This window comes from Ursus maritimus, unplaced genomic scaffold (genome assembly GCF_017311325.1).
Source record: "Ursus maritimus isolate PB19 unplaced genomic scaffold, ASM1731132v1 scaffold_4, whole genome shotgun sequence".
Taxonomy (NCBI): domain Eukaryota; kingdom Metazoa; phylum Chordata; class Mammalia; order Carnivora; family Ursidae; genus Ursus; species Ursus maritimus.
Genome location: NW_024426552.1, coordinates 45,933,320 through 45,955,308, shown reverse-complemented (window position 1 = coordinate 45,955,308; position 21,989 = coordinate 45,933,320). Strand labels below are relative to the sequence as shown.

Below are 21,989 nucleotides of genomic sequence, written 5' to 3'. Positions count from 1 at the left end.
TATTTTAAGTTGACAGTTGCTTAAGTTTGAACACATTTTTAAAGCACTACATTCTACCCCAATTTTTTTATTATAATATTTTTTATTATATTATGTTAGTCACCATACAGTACATCCCTGGTTTTTGATGTAAAGTTCCATGATTCATTAGTTGCGTATAACACCCAGTGCACCATGCAATACGTGCCCTCCTTCCTACCCATCACCAGCCTTTCCCGTTCCCCCACCCCCCTCCCCTCTGAAGCCCTCACCTCAGTTTGTTTCTCAGAGGCCATAGTCTCTCATGCTTCATTCCCCCTTCTGATTACCCCCCTTTCTTTATCCCTTTCTTCTCCTACTGATCTTCCTAGTTTTTATGTTCCATAGATGACAGAAACCATATGATAATTGTCTTTCTCTGCTTGACTTATTTCACTTAGCATTATCTCCTCCAGTCCCGTCCATGTTGCAGCAAATGTTGAGAAATCATTCTTTTTGATAGCGGAGTAATATTCCATTGTATATATAGACCACAACTTCTTAATCCAGTCATCTGTTGAAGGGCATCTCGGCTCCTTCCACGATTTAGCTATTGTGGACAGAGCTGCTATGAACATTGGGGTGCATATGGCCCTTCTCTTCGCTACGTCTGTATCTTTGGGGTAAATACCCAGTCGTGCAATGGCTGGATCATAGGGTAGCTCAATTTTTAACTTTTTGATGTCATATTTTACAGCTTAAGAGATTTTGTTTCCCTTAATTATTGTAGAAACAGTGGATCTTATGATTTTTGTCTTTTAATATTCATACTAGCTTTATAAGTGCTTGATGATATAAGTCCTTTACTATATGTTTGCTTTTACCAGCAAAATTTTTCTTTCATAATTTTTCTTTCATAATTTTCCTACTTCTAGTTCTGGCCTTTTCTCTTCCACTTAAAGAAGTCCCTTTAACATTTCTTATAAAGCCAGTTTAGTGGTGATGAACTCCTTTAACTTTTGTTTGATTGGGAAACTCTTTACCGCTCCTTCAATTCTGAATGATAGCCTTGCCAGGTACAGTATTCCTGGTTGTAGACTTTCCTTTCAGCACTTTGAGTAGATCATGCCACTCCTTTCTGTTCTGCAAAGTTTCTGCTGAAAAATCAGCTGATAGCCTTATGGGTATTCCCTTGTACGTAACTAGTTGCTTTTCTCTTACTCTGTGATTCTTTCCTTACCTTTAATTTTTGAGATTTTAGTTAGTATTAGTGTGAATCTCTTTCAGTTCATCTTGTTTGAGGCTCTGTACTTCTTGGACCTGAATGTCTGTTTCCTTCCCCAGGTTAGGGAATTTTTCAGCTGTTATTTCTTCAAATACATTTTCTGCCCCTTTCTCTTTCTCTTCTCTTTCTGGGACTACTGTCATGTGAATGTTAGTATGTCTGATGTTGTCCCAAGGGTCCCTTAAAATATCCTCATTTTCAAAATTCTTTTTCTTTTTGCTGCTCAGCTTGGATGATTTCCATGACCCTCTTCCAGATCGCTGATCCATTCTTCTGCATTCTTTAATCTGCTGTTGTTTCCCTCTGATGTATTTTTCATTTCAGTTATTGTAGTCTTCTGTTCTGATTTTTTTCTTTTTTATATTTTCTATCTCTTTGTTGAAGCTCTCACTGTGCCTATCTATTCTTTTCCTGAGTTCAGTGAGAATGTGTATGATCATTACTTTGAACTCTTTATCATGTAGATTGCTTATCTCTGTTTTATTTAGTTCTTTTTCTGAGGTTTTGTCTTGTTCTTTGTTTGGAACATATTCTGTCATTTCCTCATTTTGCCTGATTCTTTGTTTCTAGTATTAGGTTGATCAGCTAGGTGTCTTGGTTTTGAAGGAGTGGCCTTATGCAGAAGGTATCCTGTGGGCCCAGAAGCATGATCCATTTGCCATGCCCCTGGTCACCAAAACCAGGCACTCTAGGGGTGTCTCATAGGGGCTATGTGTGCCCTCCTGTTGTGTCTGGGCCACAATTGCTGTGGGCACACTGGTGGCTGGAACTGGCTCCCCCGGGCACCAGCCACTTTGGGGGGATGCCAGTCTTTGCTGAGGTCACCCAGAGGCTGTGGGGGAGTGGGTAGGAATTTTGCAGGATGCCAGTCCTGGCCATGGCCATTGCTGGGTGTGGTAGGACAGGAGCTGCTTTGGAGGGTCACCTGCTGGAGTAGATGGGTTGAGCGGGGATGGTCTGCAGGGGAAGCAGTGCTAGCAAGGTAGATGGAGAGTGTCAGAATGAGCGTCTGTCAGTGTCAGGCCGGATAGGCAGAGGAAAGGCAAGAAAAATGGTGCCTGTCAGGACTTCTGTTCTCAGAGAAAGTTCCTACAGATCCTTTCCCCTCTGGAACATACTCTAATGTTAGTCAACAAATCTCTTTCATTTATATCCCAGGCACTTATCAAATTGCTGCCTCTGTGCTGGGTCTTGGTTTGACTGAGTTTGTGCACAGACCCTTTAAGAAAAAGAGTTGTGATTTCCAACAGCCCTCCAGTTCTCCAGTTCTCCCAGAGTTAAGACCCACTTATTTTTAAAACCAGATGTTATGGGGGCTCCTCTTTCTAGTGCCGGTCCTCAGGTCAGGGATGGATACCCAATGTGGGGCTTGAACCCCTTACTCCCCAGGGAGACCTCCATCATGCCTGTGATGTCCCTCCAGCTTTTGAGTCACCGTGTCAGAGATATGGGTCCTAACCAGACCATGTTACTGCCACTCTTATTCTTGTCAATGTGGTTTTTTCTTTATATCTTTAGCTGCAGAAGAGCTATTCTGTTTGTCTTCAGATTGTTCTCAGAGGGTCACTCTATACATAGTTGGAACCTTGGTGTGTCCATGGGAGGAAGTGAGGTCAGGATCCTCCTACTCCACCATCTTAATGAAGATTCCAGATTATCTTATCTTTTAACTTTTAAAATTATTTTTGATCTATAGATGTCTTAAATTATAAAGAAATCAAATATATTTTTTTCAAAGCAATTATGCTTTGGAAAGTTCTTCCCATCCCAAAGTAGATACTTTCATCTAATCTTTTTGTACGGCTTAATCTTTTTTTTTTTTTAAACATTTAACTTAAATCCTATGGACTAGCTTTTCATTGCATAATATAAAGTGAAGTTCTAACTCAGTATCTTTTCAAATATTTAATCAATAGTCCTAACATCTTCCTGAATGATTCTTCCCTTCCTCATTGTCTTGTTATAGTACTTTCATTTAATTATAACACAAATCATACATATGCTAGACCCTAGCATCCACTGCATCAATCCATCCATTGATCTGCCTATGAGTCTTCTATGGGCATTCTTCCACCTACATCGTACCACTGAAATTCTTCTTGCTAGGGACACCAATGATTTCCTAATTGTAAAATTGGATATGGCACAGGAATTAAAAATACAGGCTCTTTAGAGTCAGGCTCCCTGGATTAGAACTCCACCTCTGCCATTTAAAGTTGTGTGGCCTTGGAAAAATTACTTGTTCATTCTATGCCTTAGTTTCCTCATCTATAAAATGGGGATATTATAGGATTACCTTATAAGGTTGTTACACGGAGTGCTGACATAATGAATGTAAATAGCTTAGCACAGAGTCTGGCACACAAATAAACTCTCAGGAAAAGGTCATCATGACCATCATTTTACTTGATTGTGCTGGGGCATTTGACATTGATGTCAACCCTCCACTTTCTGACACTCTTCCTTTGTTTTCTGGCACACTATAGTTTGGTTCTCAACCCATCACTTCATGCACTCTTTTCTTGTACTTAGCCCTTAAAATGCTGGCATCCTCCAAGGTTCTCTACTACCCTATTCTTTGGTGACCTATACTTTCTTGATGTTTCTTCTTCTAAGCCAGGAGCTGGCAAATTTTTTTATTAGAGGACAAGGTAGTTAATATGTTAGGTTTGTGAGCCATATGATCTCTGTCAGACCTACACTTTGAATGAAAGCATCCATTGAAAATATGTAAATGAGTGGGTATGGTTATGTTACAACAAAACTTTATATATAGGGGCATCTGGGTGGCTCAGTTGGTTAAGCATCTGCCTTTGGCTCAGGTCATGATCCCAGGGTCCTGGGATTGAGCCCCAAGTCGTCAGGCTCCCTGTTCAGCAGGGAGTCTGTATCTCTCTCTCCCTCTGCCCCTCCCCCACTTGTGCGCTCTCGCTCTCTCTTTCTCAAATAAATAAACAGGATCTTTAAAAAAAAGTTTTTATATGAAAACAGGCAGCCATCTCAGGCCATAGTTTGCCAACTCTTCCTTTCGGTAGTTACAGCTTAGGTATCCTTTGATCAGAATAATAATCACATTGCACCTGTCCCCTCTACTGGACGGTGGGCTACCAGAGAGCAGGGTGTTCTTTTATCCTTGTTTGTTCTGCATGTAGCACAGAATCCAGATATATTCAATCTACATCTTCTGAAACACTAAATGAGATAACCACACAATATCAATCTTAAGAGTTCAAAACTTTGTTGTGCTGTAAGGAAGAAGGCATTTCTTCCATGTGAGACCTTCAGTAGCTACCAAAATAAATGACAGAGAAGACCCCATGGCCTGTATAGCACAATGAAACAACTAGTAGAATTAATCTCTCTTTCCCAAATGTGAGAGGGAAAATTCAGGTCCAGGAAAGTCACAATTTCAAGGACCAAGTAATATTGCAGACATCAAAATAGAGCTGCTCAGTGTGATCTATAAAACAGGACATACTTTACAGGAATTGAGAAACAGCTGTTTCCCCATTTCTGTTTTAAAAGGTGTAATAGGCTACAGGGCTCAGGAGTATATGCTAAGCATATGGAGAACATTTATTTGCTTAAAGAAATGTGACATGAAACTGGCAAAGTGATCAATTTGTAAGAGATAATGTCCTGGTGGGTGAAATTAAGAGGATATAAAGGATATATAGAGAGTCATTTCAGTATTGTGATTAATGAATAAGGAAACACCAATAAACACTGAAGGGAAAAAAAGAAAGAGTTGAAGCTGAAAAGAACTAAATATGCTCTAGGGAAGGCACTAGCTACAAGAACCAAGTATCACTTGCAATATTAATGGCTTTAGTAAAACAAATTTTAGATAAAGATGACACTGGTTTAGGGAAAAGCTGGAAACTGAAACCTCAGTCAAGAGTAACAGTGTGAATATTGAGTTTCTCTAAATATAGTGTAGAGGATCCTTATAAAGTTAAGAATACCTGGAAAATATATTAGAGACTCTGGGGGAGAATTTTAGACTTCTGGAATATAGAAATAGGTAACAGACAAAGAAGCATGCTTAACTTTTTCCTTTTAATTTCCATGTTCAAACTTACCAGCAGTAATATTTTTAGTATAATTAAACATTTGCTGAACTCCTTTTATGGGAGATTACTCATTTTGTGTGACTCAATGTAGTCTTTCAAGTGGCAATCACCAGACTGTACTCTTTAGCATTTCTTACAATCATAAAATCATTATTTTTGTGAAAAAAAAAAAGACCTAAGATTTCTTAGACAGAACAAAGTTCTGTCTGTATACTGATTGTGGTGGTCACACAAGTCTATATGTGTGTTAAAATTCACAGACTTACACGCCAAAAGAAAAAAAGGCTAATTTTACTGTATAATTTAAACATTAAAATAAAAAAACCACAATGTGATAGATGGCATCAATAGGAAACAGTTAAATAAATTTTGGTGTATTTGTATGATGAAATACTACTAAACATTTAAAGGAATGGACTACTGATAAATGCAAGCAACATGGATGAGTCTCAAAAGCATTACTGAGTGAAAGAAGCAGGATACAACAAAGTATATCCTGTATGATTCCATTTATATGAAGTTCTAGAGTGGGCAACATTAACACAAATGACAGAAATCCTATCAGTAGTTGCTACTATGTGGCAGGATGGGATGGGGTTACTGACAGGAAAGGGCCTTCCTGGAATTTTCAGGTGTGACTGAAATGTACTAGGTCTTGGTCAAAACTGATTAAATAGTACACTTAAGATATGAGTACTTCAGTAAGGGTAAATTATACCTCAATGAAAAATATGCATTTAGCTGTCTTGGCTTGTCTTTCACAACATGCGATTTCTAATGGTGTTTAAAGTTGTAAAAAACGTTAACAGCTTCTCTACCATATGTTATCATTTTCTTTTTAGGATAAATTGGAATTTCTTTGTTTTTTAAACGAAAAACATAATACCTAATAATAAATCTTATACAAACAATGAAAATGGAGTGCAGAGTATACAGCATTAGGGGGGACAAGGAGGACAGAACCCTGCATCCTGCTAGTGGGACGATCTGTTGGTGCCTATTAGTAAGGGCGTTCAGAAAGAAGTGAATCTCATCTGAATGTTGAAGAAAGAGCAGGAGTTCAACGCACAATCCAGGAAAGAAAGAGCATTCTAGAACAACATGTGCAAAGTCACAGACATGAGAGGGCTGGGGGAAGTCCTTCTGGGTGAGGTGCACACAGGTGTGCTGGGGGAAATGAAACTCTGAAGGAGGGCTGGGCCCAGACTGTAAAGATCACCCCTTCCCTCTCCTACCCCCTAGTACCCCAGTGCTCTGCACTTTACATGTACAGTTTAACTTAATCTCCATTTTTTAGAGCCAAGGTATGGCAAGGTGTGGGGTCTGGCCCAGGCCCCTCGGCCACTATGCAGGGGAGCAAGCGTACCCACAGATAGCTAAGGCTCTCTCTCATCCTCAAGAGTGCACTGCCTGTTCTATGCCACACTGGGGAGTCTGCCCTGATCATGATGCTGATGGGATCTATGGGAAGCTTTACCTGACCACAATCTACTTTAAAAATCTACATTATCCTCTGACAAGAGTGGATCATTTGGGCTGTAGTTCTTAGTCTTTCTTTCCTGCCTCAATTTACTTGAGAGCAGAACTATTTCTAACAAGCTCATTAATAACAATGGCTAGGCAGTGATCACCAAGGGCTTGTCCCTATACTCTCCATTCCATAAATTTCCCCCTGCCAAGAGGTTCTAATTTTGGGATTAGGTCAACAAGTAGATGATGGTTCTATAAATTTCTAAGCCGGAGATGGGGTACTCTTGGGGTCCCCAAATATAAAAGGGAACATTTATGCAGTGGAGGGACGTGTACTGTGGAGTTTTGTGCAGATGCCCACATCAACCATCCCAGCGATGCTGACACATTGAGGTAACTAGGATTCGCTGGCCAGATATTTTTCAGGCCCTAATCTAGGTTTCCTGGTCCCTGGAATGGCTCAGGTACAGAACTCTGTCAGGCTCAGAGGTTTTCAGAGCCATTCTTATAGAGAAACTATTGCCTCTGTGTTGCTCTTGAGGAGTATGGGTCTCTGCTGGAGGAGACCTCCAAGAAGACTCTCAGAAGAGGCTGGGCTCTGCTCTCAGAAAAGACACTTCCTAGGGAAGGTCCTTCTACTGGATGGAAATGAAGATTGGATCAAGAGCTTGGCACTACATAAATGCCTTAATTAATAATGGCTTTAAAATAATCACAACAAAGCTGCACAGAGTTCTGTAATCCATAAAGTGTGTTCATATTTGTTATCTAAAAATACTTTTGAGCCCCACAAAAATGCTGGAGGTCTGTATTTTACAGACGAGGAAGCTGAGGTTTAAGTTGCTGACATTTGTATAGTTTGCCAGCTGCTTTTTCCCCTTGGTTCCCTCTTTCCTGCTCTGCCCAACTTCTTTCAGTTTTAAAAAACAGTCCACTGTGGGCCATCTTATTCTAGAAAAGATTTAAGGCAGCTTACAAGGTTACAGAAAAATAAGGCAGTATAAGTTAAAAGTGGGAGTGAACATGAGAAAAATAATAATTAGACCTGAAACCAATCCAAGAGTTACAATAAAGATGTCATGATGACCTATATATTTACTATTGACTGGACACAAATTTAATTCTAAGTTTTTAGGAGCCAGTGAGAAAAAGGAAACCTTGTCACACTATTCAGAATAGCCACAGGCTAAAACAGTAACAACAATAAAACAATCAATTAATCAGGAGAAGTACAACCATTTTTGGTTCTTAATAATATCAACACAAGTTATAATGCGCAGCAATTTTCTTTGATAATTTACCAGCTTTGAACTAGGCCTTAAAAGGTGATTTTGGTTTTCACACTGTCTTTTTAGTATACGAGAGAATCTACCATGTCATGTTTTAAAGAACATGAAAACTATGCAATTTCTCTGAAGTCAGGTAGCAAATTCCTTTTACAAAAATCAAAGCATGAGACCTCAGTGAACAACTCATTTGTTGCTGAAACAGTTTCAAAACCCATGGAGATGAGCAGGGTGACTTTTTCCACACTTGCTCTAGGAGAAGAGACAAAACCTCACCTACCGTGATATAGAAACAGGTCTTCATAGAGATGTTTTATCTTACTTTGTAAATTTTTTCAACTTCATGATAAGGACTTGGTGGCAAATATTAGCCTGATCTTTTACATTTTACATTCCTTATGATGACTGTTTTTAATACAGAAAAGCATTATTTCTGAATGTCACTTTCTATGCTGTACATCTTGTTGCATTCAGGCCCAGGGCCAGGGTTTATTTATATTGGCTATTTTATGCTTTCCTTACTCAACCCTCCAGATTCCCTTACTTTTATGCCAAGGAACAGACACAGAGTTTTTCCTTTTTATAATTTATATATGCAGAAAATACATCCAAGTCAGGAGTGCCCCTTTCATCCACAGGAAGAGTCTGGGCCACCTGACTCATTGACACAACAAGCCCAGAAATAGAAAAAGTGATCTGGCTGAAAGGGAGAGATGAGTGGATACTCCTAAGCTAGTACACAACTAAGGTGCTATGTCATGTGAAATTAATTCTCTGAGGTCAGCAATTAGAGTCAGGTTACAGCCCAAACATAATTCTGCCCGCTAATTACTTGACCTATGACAATATTTATTTCATTGAGAGAGATGCCTTGCCATGACTTCCAAGGGTGGGCTTGGGGGCGGACGGAAGGAAGCAGACTGCCAGAGAAATAGCAACTCCTTTTGCAAATAGATGTGTTTCCCAGGCCCCTAATTGAAATGATTATTTCCTGCCTAAGTGAGGGATCAGATGTGCCATGTCCCTCCCTTTCCAGCAAAATGAGGCACCTGAGATCACAGAGCTCTTCAGTAAAGTGCAAAAGATGACTGAAGAAATTAACTGAGTTATGTTCTGTTATGAGAAGCCCTGAGGTAAGATGGTAACAAAACTACTCTTTGTATGGGGAAGAGGAGGAATCCAGGGCATGAACTATGTGGCTAGAGTGACACATGTAGGTATGACACATGTAGGTATGTACCTTTGGACTTCTAAAGATTTATCTCCTCCCAGATAAAGACATTGGAAGTGGCAATAAGAAGGAATGGCAACTGCCAGATGGAGATGTTGGAATAATAAGAGTACCATGAATAGGAATGACTCTAAAATATAGGAGTAAATTAGGACAACAGCCTTTACTTAAGAGTAGTGCCTGAAAGGTTGGTGAGGGTAAGGAACAGAGTGGAAAGAGGTGAGGCTGAAAGCTGCTATCTGACAGTGTAAGACTCATACACATCCAATCAATTTATAAATTACTGCCACCAATAATAAAAATAACAGCGGCAGCAGCTGCTGTCACCATACGTCGAGTGATTCTGTTCTGTGCCAGGCACTGCACCAAGAGTGTTATATCCATGACCTCAAAGAAGACTGCTGTCCCCTCTGCTCTCACATGGCTCCCATCTGGCCCTTTGCCCTTTGGGGATGTGCTTCCCCTTCCTGGATGTCCTTGATGTTCAAGCAAGCAAATAGCACCTGAATAACAACACTGGGTGTTGAGGACTGTGAGGACAGGGAGAGGAACACCCTAAGACGAGTTTGCTGCAGACTTTTGGTCACAAGAGGCTGCTGAGAAGGTTAGGGGCACCAGCTGTGACCTGTGGGTCAATGGGAAGGCCTGAGCTCCCCAGCCTCTTGCTTTCTCCCATTGTTCTCATTTCTGCCCCTGATTGACACATGGTTGAAAGAAAAGAAGGGAAAGACTGGTGCCTGTAGCTGAAGTGTGCAGTTTAATGGCCAGAAACCAGACTTGTCACATGTAATCAAATCATCATAGTGTTGGTGACAGAGTTAAGACAGTTGAAAAAACAGTTACGATTCCAACTTCTAATTTTCAAGTTATTGTTGGGGCTGGAATTTCTTTCACCTCCAGAGTTTTTATTTTGGAAAGTCTCCAAAGCACATTTTTAGCCATATTTGAGTAACTGAAACATGAAAGAAATAGTGATTTTTTTTCCAGCCAGATTAAACTAACCAGATGCACTTTAAAAAAATTTTGCATGTACACAGCACCTTTTATTCTATCAGAGAATCATTTTAGTCATCTCTGACCTATATTCACCATAGATTGAAAATACTGTTTAAGAGCCATGGTTGCCCACTGATATACACCAACTTCAGAGAGGAAGCAGAGGATCCCATCGGCCTTTCTAATTCTCCCTCTCTATTCATACCACTGGGAATCAAAGTCAGGTCAATTTAGCAAACATTTACTGAATCCTTTCTGTGTACCAGGAACAAAGTTCAAGAACAGTGGTCAGAAGGCGTAAGTTTCACAAACTTGCAAAGGGAAAATGACATGTAAGGTTCTAACAAAAAAGCTTTAGGACCAGGACCCTACCCGAACGGCTCACCTGACTGCTTCTGACAAAAGGCAGTGCTTCTGGCATCTTTTCTTCCACTAACCACCAGGCAATGAAATGATTTGGGCATTTAGGGGAAAAGCAGTGAAGAAAAAGTAATGACAAGTTGCCTTGAGTCCATGAATTCCTGGGTCACCACCCAGGGATGACCCCAGAGCAACCGTTTGGCAGAATCTTGCTCGGGCAGTGTTTGTCCCCCAGTAACCACTCTGATTCCCTCCACTCACCACATGAGAGCCAGAAAGATCTTTTTAAAATGTAGATAGGATTATGTAACTCTCCAGATTAAAAATCCACAGCAGTTTGCTTTTACACTAACACCTCGCTTCCTACCAGTCCCTGTCCCCCCGCCGTGACTGGTCCTGCACTACCTCTGCCGTCTCCCACTATACCCCAGCCACAGTGACATCCTGTGAGGATGGGGTTCCTACAACATACCAATTCCTTTCTCCCCTCAGAGCCTTTATGCTTACTGTTCTCTTACCTCGACTATTTCTTCTGGTCTAACTCCCTCCTGTTACTCAGGTCTCAGCTTAAATATCACCTTGTCAGAGGTCTCCTCTGTCATATAAAGTAGGCCCTCCCTTTCCTCTGTTCTCTGCCCTGATTTTCTCTTACTTTCTACATAGAACTATCACAAGTTGTAACTAGCTGATTTATTAACTTCTGTTTATTTGATAGACTTGATCAAATAAATTTAATATTTGATAAAAATTTTAAAAATATATTTAAAATAAATAAATAAATAAAAATAACAACTTATTTTTATTTTATGAATAGACCCATAGACTTAAATTCCAAGATGGCAGGAGCCAATATATCTGCTTTTTAAATATCATATTCCTAGCACTCAGGATAGTGGCTGGACACAGCAGACATATAAGAAATAATTGTTGAGTAAATGAATGAATACAATTGCAAATAGTAAATTAAAAAAAAAACATAAGAGGGAACTCTTTTTATTTTATTTTATGATTTTACTACCACGAATACTATTATATTACTGTAAATGTTAGATTTCTATTAGAGGTTTTTCATGTATTCATTTTAACCAGGGCCACCCTGACTGAACTTGAGAGGCTGAGAGAATGGAGCACTAACTTATGGCTACAATTAGAAAGATTCAAGATGACTGTTTTAAAACACAAGGTTTGGCACACATTGCGTTTTGAATATGGGGGAGATTAGCCCTTTCTCATTTAAAGATATTTGTGGTTGGAAGCAGAGTTGCTATTATATATGTAGTATGGTGTTTCTTAAGCAAAATTACAAAAGAACCTTTAAATCAAGCACCAGAACACTGGGAATGAATACCACAATGTATTCCTGGGAGGTTATTGTGAAGCTAGTCCCAGTGGAACACTCTTGTCTCCCTGCCATTTGGCTCTGGCCTGGGATGCCAAACCACGGATTGCCTGGAAACTCAGAAGTACCTGGGTGTTAGTCCCTGCTTTCTCAAACCTGTCCAGGGGCTAAAAGGGAAGATCTCGAGTCTTTAGGCTGTAATCTGCCTAGTTCTTGGAGAAACAAGTCTAAACTAGCAGGAGCCTGGCCACACCATAAAAAGGTGCCTAGAAATGTTTTCCTGCCTAGAGATGTTCTCTGGAGGGTCCAGAGCAGCCCTGGTACTTGCCAGTGGATAAACAGCAGCCTTTCTCCAACCACCTCCTGATCTGCTCAACGCTTAGGACCAGTTTTTCCCTCTGGTTTCCTCAGTGTGTTTGACTTCTCCACTAGGACTATAGCTCTGCTCAGCACCTAGTTTATTTGGATGGGGTTTAGCTTCCTTGGATAATTCTCATCTTTCCATGTCTTCCACTCCCCAGTCCACGACTGCTGCTTGGGAATGGCCTCAACCCAGGTAGCTCACTTGGAATCACGTTGCAGCTACCTCCTCAGGTTATCTCTGCTGGTTGAAATACCCCATTGTCAGGTATGCCACTGGTCCCCAGGCTGCGCCAGTCTCCCCTATTCCTCATTTCCTCTCTAGGTTGGCCTCTGAGGTCCCAGCATCCTTCATCAGTAAAACTGCATAGGGGTGACACTTGTCATCCCTTCAGGGCACAGGGATAACCTTGTTTAAACCCAGGGATCACTTTAGGGAAGCTGTTGGCATAGAGGCGTCTCTAAGGCTTTCTGTCAAATAGAGGGCACCAAGTGGTGTGAAAGTTATAGCTGAGTCACACAATTTTCATGAGTAAAACTAGTGGCTAAAATTAGATGAGCTCTGAGTTCCTTCTCAGGTGAAACATTCCAGAGTCTCAGAAAAAGGCCTCTGGTTCCAAATCCTGTGGATTTCCCACTATACCTTCCTGTCTATAATTTTCTGCTAAAATGCTACTGGTGACCCCTCACTGTCTACAGGGTAATTAACATCTAGCATCAAAGTATCCCAGGCCCTTAACATTCTGGCCCAAATAAATATTCCACTTTACACAGTACAAAACTGGACACCATACCCCTGTGCTCCAGGCATGGGAGCAACTCGCCATTGCTGAGCCCATCACATGTTTGATTGCCAGTGCACTTGTGCTCACATCATGTCCCCTCCCTAGAACGCCCGCCTTCTTATACTTTCCCTGGCAGAAACCAACTCCTCCTCCCCCAAGGTGTCCAGTTCAAATAGCCCCACCCCCCACCTTCACCCTGTGCACCTTCCTTGACCTCCAGTTTAGGAAGACTCAGCATTATGTTTAGCCCCCTGTTACAATGCTCAGCCCATTAAAATTAGAATTTTGACATGTGCCTCTCCTACTAGACTGTGAATATTTGAAGGACAGGGACAGGGCAGCATTTTATTTTATCTTTATAGTATCAAGACCTAGCACAGAGCATAGCATATTATGGGCACTCAGGAAATATCTCTTGAAGTGAAGTGAAAAGTGTGCTTATGGGCATATACCTGTCCTTTAGGTTATCAGAGATAACAGTTATGAAGGCAAAATTTGAGCTGAAAAATTAAGCAAGTTCTCTGCTGACACAACGTATCTATAAGATGTGCAGTTAAGGAAAATGAGACTAGGATGAAATAACATTTTTAAAGAAAAGAAGGGTTGAGAAGGGAGAAAAGCTTCAACTCATGTATTTTCCTGTTCACAAAGGAACTTTTAGCCAAGAAGAAAATATTGGTCCAATTTGAGATGTTGTTGGAATTATTTCTTCTCTCCTTTTCCTCTAGTTTTCAGAGAACCAGTGCCCATTTGGAAAAGTAATATAGATGCAAAAGTGAAGAGAGCTACGCAGTGATATACCTCGACAAGGCCACTGAACGAGGATAGCCATGTGAAGAGAAAAGCATTACATAACGACATGAAAGCAGGACACTTGAGGAATGTCCTAGAGCTAAAACAGCTGCCACCTGGTATTTGGCATTTGTAAAGTATATGGAGAAATAGCCCCTGGAAACCAAAGAGTACAAATTATTTGCAACAACAAGATTCAGAACTCAAGAACATGTTTTCCTCATCTTTCTTTTTTCAAAAGTTAACCTATTAGTATCATTTTCACTTTAGAAAAATGTGAAACCCTAAAATATATATAATTCCAAAAACATTGTCCACAGGTGGGTTTCAAAGGAAGTGAGGGGCACCCTTCATTATGCCAGGTTTTCCTAATCAGACTTATGTACTTGAAGATATTTTTCTATTTTTTGATTATCCAGACCTTTCATTTTTACGTGTAAATCATTAATTCCATTCTTAGGGAACATGAAGGAAAGGGTAATATATTGAAATTTAAATCCACCAATTTACTGCTGATAAAATGTCTGTTAGGAAAGGAATTTAAAGTCCTGCAATTTAAAAATGACTGATGGCTTTAATATGTGTGCTTTTCTTATTTCTTTCCCATTCAGCTTACTGAGATGCTGTTATAAAGTTGCTTTATTCTAGAGAGGTTTTTTTCCTTTGTCCACTAAGATCAAGGTGTTTGGTGATGTTTCCTCCACCTAATACGTGCTTATTGTGCACTGACTGTGTACTAGGGGCGGGGCTACAATGCTGAAAGGTGCATTCTGCACTCCAGGAACACCCGGTCTAGCAAGGGAGAGACAAATATGTTGGCACTTAAAATGATATGGATTGAGGGTAAGGTGCATTTAAGCCCTGGGAGCACTATGGAAGAACATAATCCACTGGGATGGGGAGAGGACAGTGGGAAGGATGGGACCCAGGATCTGAGTGAAGAAAAAGTGAGGTATGCCCAGGGAATACTGTCTCTGATGTCCTGTGATCCAGCTCTGCTAAGGAGAGCCCATTTCTTTTTACAATTCATAGAAACAGAAAAAACAAATAAGCAAATTAGTTTAAACCTCACCATATTTTTGAGAACTAGTACTTTACATCTCTCTCAACACCGTGAAGACATCAATAGTAATAACTGTTAAGAGTCTAGCGAAAAGTATAGGGTTAGGACTTCCTGAATCACTTTCTTACATTCTGGCACAAGAGTTATCAAAAGCCATTTTCTTGAGGGATTAGGACTGATGGGGCAAAAAAATTGTAGGGCTGAAGAACCAGCCAGCAGGGTTGGAAGGTTGGTTCCATGGGCAATGAGCAAATAAGTTAATAGTTTGAGGATAAGAGAAACCAGGCTATCCCCAGTTACAAATGTGTAAAGTTATAAACATGAAAAGAGTAAAAGCTAGATTGCCCCTATGTTAGATTGGAACTGGAGCTATCAATGTGATCTCCTAGTACTTAATACAGAGAGATGGAGAGGGGGAGAGAGCGTATAATAGATATAACAACAGGTGTGTGCCTGTCTATTTCCTTGCTCTTTGGGCTTAGAGGGTCTAGAAACAATGAGCACACCTAGCCCAGTGAGCACACCCAATGCCCAGATCTCAGTTTCTATATACTGTTTTCCCACAATGGACCCAGATCTCCTGGAAGATATGGCTAATTTGGGGCTGGGTAGAGAAGGCACAAGATGCATATGGTACATTTTCTTGTGCCAGAAAGTAAGAAAGTACTCAGAAAATGATGAGGATTTGTCAAAAGAACACAAGAGTCAGCTTGAAGGGTCTCCCACTGACCAAATCTGAGATCATTCTGGTATCAAAATAATGATATTAATGGATTATAACCCACTGAATAAAACAGAAATCTAAAAGTGCGTATTGATATAAATGAACACAAAAGTAGATGGGGGAAGGGAAAGCTCTTTGTTATGACAGAAAGTTTAGTTAGGAGCAATATATTTACATATTCTTCAAGTATCTTCCCATAAAATATTTATTCATTACAAACAGAAAAAGTGTAACTTCACAGTGGAGATATCTGGCAGACACCACCTTAACCAAGTGGGGTTGGTATGGACATGGTATATCTATTTATGTGTCTTGTGATATTATAAGAATATAGCATTGCTACGGTGGTATTCCTGCCAAAAAATGCACAAACTCAGTTTTGTAATGAGAAAACATCACACACACCTAAATTGAGGAACATTTTACAAAACATACTCTTCAAACCATCACATGACAAAACATAAAGACCAAAGAACTATTCGAGATTGAACCAGAAACATGACAACTAAATGCAACATATCATCCTGTCCAAAAGAAAAAAGAATTTTTTCCCCTATAAAGGATATTAATGAGACATTTGGTGAAAAGTTGAATGGAAACCATGGATTAGAAAGTAATATTGTATCATTGTTAGTTTACTGAATTTGACTGTTATACTGTGGTTATTTTAAGAGTGAACTCAAATCATTATACTGTACACCTGACATGAATATAATGTTACATGTCAATTATATCTCAATAAAAGGAAAAAAGAAGATTGTACTTGTCTTTAAGGATAATCACACTAAAGTATATGAATTGATTCAGAAAAATGTATGCACACATATAAACACATGGGAGGGAGATGGGGAGGGTGAAGGAAGGAGGAGAGGAAGAAAGCAAATGTGGTAAAATGTTAAAAACTGGAAAACCTGGGTGAAAATATATGCGAATTCTTTACTATTCTATTGTTTTTTCTGTAAGTTTAAATTATTTCTATGTTAAAGTTAAAAATAAAGAGTATGGGTTATGGAGTAACTCAAATCCAATTCTGAGTTTCCAGTCTGGTATTTACCATCCGTGAGACTCTAGGGATGTTACTTATTTATTTTCAGCTTTGTCTTTTCATTTGATCACCAATATAGGACTTACTTAGAGGGATGTTGTGAGGATTAAATAATGTACAGATTCAGCACCTGGACGGTGGTGGGCTTATCTGGTAGAGGACCTGATACCTAATCGGTGATGCAATGCATACTTGCTGAGCAAATGAACAAGCTCTGTCTTCCTGCCCCTCCTCCTCCAATAGGAACAAGTAATACCACTTAGAGAAAATTCGTTTCTTCAAATTTTAGCAAAGTAAGGTATGAGATTTCTCTTAACACCTGAATAATATAAAACAAAAAACTTGATTAATAATAATAAATAACATCCTACATTTGGATGTTGCTCTGGAGCTTCCTCAGCACTTCGTAGTCACATCTCATATGACACTGAATGGAACAGGCAGGCATTCAAGTTAAAGTTCAACATTGCGTTAATAATAGTGAATCTCTACAGCGCCTTGGGTTACAACTGTCAAGAAGAGGTCATGCCCTTATTACTTAAATCTCAAACAAGGCTTGCATCAGTTCATGGTTGCAGGGTACAAAATAAGGTACAATTTAATGTCCATCTGGGCATTTATTTCTAAGATGCTGCCACTGCTGACTGTGGTTCACAGTGTATTTGGGACAGTGACAAGGCAGAGAAAGGGACCCAGATTGTCCTGGGAGGTTTCTTCTCTCAGCCAAGATGTGCAATATGAATTTGAAATTACCCAAGAGGGTGTTTCAGAGCTGCCTGCCAATGGGTGGTGTCTTCTAATCTCAAGAGCAGCTGCTGGGCACAGGCATGCGAACACACACACATACACACAGACTCGCTCACAGAGCCTATACCTGCCTCTACTTGTCTGTTCTGGGCAGATGGCTTTCGGTTTTTGCGTCGCCTCATCCTACAGCCCACTTCAGTTAGACCCTTTCTTCTGTGGAGACTGGCAAGCCGTAGGGTGAGGGATTCGGCAAGGTTGCCTGTCTTCAGAGTATGAAGGACACTGCCCGGAGAGGGAAGAGGATTATATTTAGTGTTTGGGCCCAGTCAGTACTGGGCTTCCCACTGCCTCTCCTTTGCAGAACTTTCAGTGGCCTCTGGTTGCAAACTTTCCGTGGCTTTGTAGCCCACAAAACAAAAACTGAAAGAGTGTCCAAAAAGAAAAGAAGAAAACATTGTTGTTGGTCCCTGGATTCCACTATTGGATTTTGGTGGGGATGAGAAGAGAGAACTATCGGGCATAATCAAGCGAAGGTGCCTCCTGCACAGTAAGGTAAGTGTCCCTATCACTGCTCAGAAGAGGCTTTAGGGGGATGTTTCCACAGTATCCAACATCTAGGAGCAGGATCTTCTGGATATTAAACAAGGGGTTATAGTAAATCTCAGGTACGATTAAGAGCTTACAACAGATGATTGACTTTTAGGCTAATATGAGTAAGAGCCACTTGCAAAATAGAGGAACTGTCTTGAGAGTAGGTAAGTTTTGCTAAACCTGGTAGGTATGAGAGAAGACCAAAATGAAATTCGAAATTGTTATCCTCTAAGAGTAAGAGATATGGTCAAAAAGATAAAAAAGATAGGTTTGGGTAAATGACTTTCCTTGTAACAACTTGCTTTTATAAACTGCTGTGAATGATCAATATATAACTTTGAACCCATCAAAATGTGATGAAAATGGAGAAGTATACTGCATTGGAGAGGAGGAATTCTTTTTTCATGGAAAGACAGAAGAAACCAGCATCTTAACATGGCAACTAGATTGCATTTTTTCCCTTTACTTCTGTTCACATTTTTCGATAAATGGGGGTCAGAGAACAGGAGGATATTTTTTGAGGTAGGGTTTTTAGAAGATCTTGGGAAATACCTATGAACCCAAATACTATGATTGGATATCTATGGGCACATCTCACTGTCAATGGTAAATGATGCAAGGTTGTTGCCAAATGATGCCAGAGAGAGTTCTGCTCACTGTACTTGTCCTATGGGAATATTATTCAATGTTTAGGGTGCCTCCGTAGTTTTGAATATGGGAGCTCCATTCAACAAAGATACATGTTCAGCTAAAATGCTTGTGATATAGTTAGTTATTTGTTTTCTCTCAATGGTAATTGATGATCACATGTCTTTTCAATATCTGTGCAAATCTTGGGAAGATTACAAGAAATGCAATACAAATATTGCTCGGCAACACTTAACCATATTCCATCTGTGTATTAGGTTTGTATAAAGTAGGACATAGGGTAGTGTGCTACTAGAGAGAATTCTTTCAATTTATGAAAATATTCCTCTAGCTATAATTGAAAATGCTTTTTCTATGATGAAACTTACCAATATATCAATCTTCTATCCCTCAAAAACAAATATTCCAAGTAAATATATCTCTACTGTTATCAGTTAACATTATTATGAAACTCCCATTACACTTAATTAAAAATCAGCATAAACACTTTAAGAGCTGTTTGCTATTGAACATTTCTACAGGCAGCAATAATTTTCATGGGCTATTTCCATTTCTTTAAAACAAAGATGCAGAACAATTAAGACAAGTCACTGTGATGAGAATTTTCCAAATAATTTCCCAAAAGAATGTAGGGTTTGGGTTCTTACAATAACCAATGCAAAACTGAACTATCAAAAATCTGGGGCAAATAAAATTACTCTTATTAGCAAAGGTAGTGCAATTTTTTAAACAGTCTAGCTTCTGTCCACATGTAATTGTCTTTTTTTGCCTTAACTGGTATTGAATCAAATAATTTGTTAGCCAAGAACTAGTCTTAGCTAGGTGGCATCGTCACTGGAGATGGAAATACTTTATTGTGTTTTCAAACTGATGGTGCATTTGATAGAGCACTATTACAGGAGACTGATATTGCAACTTTCCAAGAGTTGGGCAGATCCAAGGATGGGAAAAAATAAAAGTAAAGGGTCTTGTAGTCTTTTCATCAGAACAGAGTCCATATTATCATCTTACCCTGAAGCAAAATTTTCATTATCACTGAAATACATGACTCACCTCTCCAATATGTTGCATTAAAAAACATTTAAAGAAAAAAATATTAGTTCCTTTTATTTTTCTTAGAATAGAACTAGTGACCATTAGCATTAAATAACCATTCATGCTGAGCACAGAACATTATTTGTTTCGTTACAATTAGGGGAAACTTTTTCATAGTAAAGAGCTTAATTTGTTTGTTCATTTGTTCATTCATTCAGCAAATATTTTTAGAGTGCCTACTACGTGTCAGGTCTTACTATGTGCTAGGTTACTGGGGATACAGCAGTGAATAAGGCAAACATGGTTTTTTTATGCCCTGAACATAGGGATCTTCACTGAGGGGCTGATGACTAGTGATCTGAACCCGTATATTATGCATTGCTTACCATGGTAAGTATTTTGTTTCTCACTTCTGATTAAAAGTTTAGGACCAGAAAACTTTCCTCCCTACTTTATACAGGGTTATTTAGTGTCTTCAAGGTATGGAGACAATTCCAGAGACCAATTCAGCATCAAATAACCAGGTTGGTATATACATTTTAGTAGAAATACTTGAGCCTTCTTTGAAGGATGTTGACATTTCTATTCCAAGCTATAGATGTTAAACATAAAAGGTTCACATAACTGATACTGTTTGCTTCTTCAGAATTGGGTCAGACAGGAAGTCTCTAAGGAAGACATCAGAACAAAATCTGCATTATAGCCTCATAGCTATCGGGGTTCAAATCTGACAGAAATTCAAGAAATTTCTGTCTAATCTGTTTGACAGAGACAGTATGTCATTGGAGACTACATATGAAAGAACGGCAGTACCGTGTTTCTCACCCTGAGGAGACTTTTTATGGTGGCCTTAATCATAACAACAATGTCATTTTACCCCATGGGGTGTTTACATTGTTAACAGAATTCAATTATCAGTCACTCACTTGATTCTATAGTGACCCTGTGTGATAGAAAAGGCAGGTATTATCTATCCCCTGTTCAGCAGATGGAAAAACCAGGTTTTAGACACCTAAGGGATTAGCACAGCTAATTTTCTCTCTAATGCACAGTCTCATAAGTAATTTCTCAAATGAAAGAACAGTAAACACCTGAGTTTTCAATATGAGTATTCACAGCTCCAAACTCTACTGTCTGAAGATGATAGCAGCCAACTGGAAAGTTTACTGACGGAGGAGAGCTTCAGGCCTTCCCCCAACCCAATTCTCTTCTTGCCTCCATTTCCCTTCTAGGTACTCACCCCACAGTTCTTTCCTCTGGCCCTTGAAAAATCAGTTTAGCTGCTAAAAGAGATGTAAGCCACTGCTTTCTTCTTTTTAGCACAGGAACAGTGTATCAGTATATTTACCTACATGTGAATGCAAATGGAATTTTAAACTGCTGGTTAGTGCCACCAGCCTGGCAACATAAAACACTGTCTCATCAGGTCATACCAATTATCCACCAGTCCAGATCCTGCTTCTGATGGAAACATAAGTCGGCCCTTGAGAGAAGCATTTTATCACACTAAGAGAATATCCCAGGAAAAAATTCTCTACAGGAAAAAACAGTAAACATGGTTAACTGAGAGCTATAGCAAGGTAAGTGGAGCTGAACAGAACAGTCTTAAGTAAATGAAGAAGGTCTTCCCAATGAATTTTGAGAGAGCACACTGATCTGCTGATAGCTAAGCTACTGAAGGTAGCAGTGTGTAAGATACCACACATAACTGTTACTGTCTCTTAACAGCTATGACCCATCAAATACACAAGACTTCATTTCTTTCTTATATATTTCCTGGAATTTATTATATACCTATTTAAGTTTGTTTGGAAACTTTCCCCCTCATGTTAGTAGCTTGGAAAGAATGTCACAGGTCTTCACGGTGGATCTAGGGACAATCTCTTGACTAGGAAAGTAGAATTCAGGGGATGATAGCAACATAGATAAAGCAGAGGCTGATTCTTTGCTTCTCCTTAGAACTGATGCTCCTGGCCGTGAAACAGAAAGAGACAGGGGCAGCTGCCTCTGAGCCATGGTAATAAGCTGCCAGGTTGTAAGTAGGGACACCAACATCTTGGTTTTCAGCTGCTCTGAACATCTTCACATGAAGCTATTTTAAGAACTTTTTGCATTTGATCAGGGAGCATGTGGGGTTAAGCCTTGTGTTTTCCATTTCAGTTTTAGATCCTAAGCAGGTGCAGTTTGTAGTTTAGAATTTA

General features: G+C 39.6%; 2 protein-coding genes across 9 annotated transcripts in view; one reads left to right on the top strand and one right to left on the bottom strand.

The window, feature by feature from the left end:
* CMSS1 (cms1 ribosomal small subunit homolog) overlaps positions 1-21,989 on the bottom strand; it is a 392,506-nt gene that overhangs the window by 76,438 nt on the left and 294,079 nt on the right. The window lies entirely within an intron of this gene.
* Positions 17,597-21,989, top strand: part of LOC103673245 (filamin A-interacting protein 1-like) — a 189,635-nt gene continuing 185,242 nt past the window's right edge. For 3 of the 6 annotated variants that reach the window (XR_005832157.1, XM_008701985.2, XM_008701976.2), the window contains exons 1-2: positions 17,597-18,066; positions 20,115-20,178. The gene's annotated coding sequence lies outside the window, so the exon portion shown is untranslated. The remainder of the gene's footprint in view (positions 18,067-20,114; positions 20,179-21,989) is intronic. The other 3 variants (XM_008701994.2, XM_008701993.2, XM_008701992.2) reach the window with 1 other exon arrangement.